A 2587-nucleotide genomic window follows, 5' to 3' on the forward strand; every position below is an offset into this window, starting at 1 on the left:
AAAAAGTCAAGTCACCTTTAAATATCGCTTTATACAATACAGATTGTGTCAAAGCAGCTTCACAGTGTTAGACAGGAAACACGTGTGCTGATAATGCAAAAGGACAATAGAAAACAGCTTTTTAGTTAAAGTTGGTTTATCGTTGATTCAGTGATGCTCAGTTCAGCTCAGTTTAGTTCTCTTCAAATAGTGTTTGTTCAATCAAGTCAACAATATTGCCAGAAATTGTGTCCCCAACTAAGCAAGCCAAAGGTGACAGTGGCAAGGAACCAAAACTCCATCGGTGATAGAAATGGAGAAAAAAACCTTGAGAGAAACCAGGCTCAGTCGGTGGCCAGTTCTCCTCTGGCCAGACAAAACCAGCATGATGTGGTTTAATTCCAGACTGCAACGCAATTAAGATTGAGCAAAGGACTCGTCTGGTTCTTATGGTCTTGTGCCGTTGGCCGAAGAGATCTTCGCTGGGAATCTGTGTCTAGGGCTCGTCTAGTTGATATGGTCTCCGCTGACATTCAGGGCTGTAGAGGTCGTCTCTAGGTGCTGATCCACCATCTGGACAGGAAACCGACCGTATCCGGGTGACTGCAGTGACCATCTGATCTGGATACAGACTGGATCTCGGTGGCTACGGTGACCTCAGAATAAGAATGAAAGAGACTAATATTAGCATAGATGCCATTCTTCTTACAATGTAGCAAGTGCATCGGGTGTTATTGGAAGTGTTCCCGGTCCCGGTCGACCTAATTAATGCAGCCTAACAATCCTTTGAATTTGGATTTGAATCATATGGATGAACGGATTTGAATCATAGAAATGTGATAGTGTGTTATGTGTATGTCAGGTTAAAGAGATGGGTCTTTAATCTAGTGTAGCGTGTGGACCAATCAGACACACAATTATTTGTTATATTCAACAAATAATCCCTAACACCCCTCACCCAACCAACAAGCCAACTATGAGGGTCTATGGACCCTTCCCCCGAAATGCAACTAACACCTCAAAAAGGCAGAACAGGCCTCTGGTTCCATGGCAACCAAAGACAAATAATCTGATAACACTAGTTTTATTGCTCAAAGGAATGCGGGCTCTTACTCATTTTACTCATAGGAAAAACACATAATGCCCGTATGTCATTGTGCGTATGGTTTCACTGGTTAACTGACTCATTTTCCAGTTTCATTCATCCACTTCTACTTCCTCATGTGTGAGTGATTTGTATGTTTGTTTGTTTGTTTAGATTAGTTATGTGTTAGTGTTTAGTTCATAAAACTTTTGTGCACATATTACATGAGTTTCTGGTTCTGTCACTGCTTGTGAATAGTGTCCCTTTTAAGATCCGATCTATAGCTGCATGCTCTAATGCATTAGTGCTGTAAGAGTTATTTTCTGTGGTCACAAAAATATCCTTTCGTTGAGTTGATATGAAATTACACTGAATGTTCGCTGGACGAGCAGATTAGTTGATTGTAATATTAATTCTGCTACAGGTACTACTGGCAGCTGAGGTAAATAATTGTAATTAATTATAATTAATTGTAATTATTTATATACATGTCACTTTTGAGCTAATTTGCTACACTAGATTTAAACTGACAGAGTGTGTCTGCCTCTCAAACAACTTTAAACTCTTTTTCCAGAGTTTGGGCGCTAAATAGGAAAAGGATCTGCTTGCCCGCAGCTGATTTTGATATTCTAGGTATTATCAAATGGCCAGAGTTTTGAGATTGCAGCGGACGTAAAGGACTATAATGCGATAAGAGCTCACTCATGTACTGAGGAGATTTTAAAATGTTTAAAATGTAAAAAGATTTTAAAATGTATACAATGTTTAATAGGGAGCCAGTGCAGTGTTAACAGAATGGGGCTAATATGGTCATACTTCCTGGTTCTAGTAAGAACTCTAGCTGTTGCGTTTTGGACAAGCTGGAGTTTGTTTATTGAGCGCGCAGAGAAACCATCCAATAAAGCATTAAAATAATATTACCTTGAGATCATGAATGCATGAATTAAGGTTTCTGCATTTGACATTGAGAGCATAGGTCGTAATTGAGGGTGTATTCACACCTGTCTTGTTTGGTTCAATTGAATCGAACTCAAGTTCGTTTCCCCTCTTGGTGCGGACGTTTTTGGCAGGTGTGAATACAGCAATCGCACTCGGGTGCGGACCAAACAACCACACAGAGACCCAGCTGAAGAGGTGGTCTCAGTCCGCTTCCAAACGAACTCTGGTACGGTTCGTTTAAGGTGTGAATATGACCCGCCCTCGATCCGACCCAATTGCAGTAATCACGCTCAGAAACAGACAGCTCGCGCACATAGTGCTGTTATTTGCGTTTCAATGGTTTAAATCACTTGTTTTTAAACCACAATGCTTAAAAACAGATGCAAATGGTGAGTTTTCGTGACCATGGCGCACAGCAACGTGATGTGAGCGCGCTAAATAGGCTAAAGCTTGGCGCAAAAATTACCATGACTATGTTGGGGGAAAATAGTAAGGAGATATTTGAATTATTTACTAATAAACTAGTGTTTTATGAGTCAGTGTCGCAGAGATGAAGTTGATGATCCTGACTCGCCATCTCATCAT

Source organism: Sinocyclocheilus rhinocerous, unplaced genomic scaffold, assembly GCF_001515625.1.
Source record: "Sinocyclocheilus rhinocerous isolate Xijiao unplaced genomic scaffold, SAMN03320098_v1.1 scaffold1985, whole genome shotgun sequence".
Lineage (NCBI taxonomy): Eukaryota > Metazoa > Chordata > Actinopteri > Cypriniformes > Cyprinidae > Sinocyclocheilus > Sinocyclocheilus rhinocerous.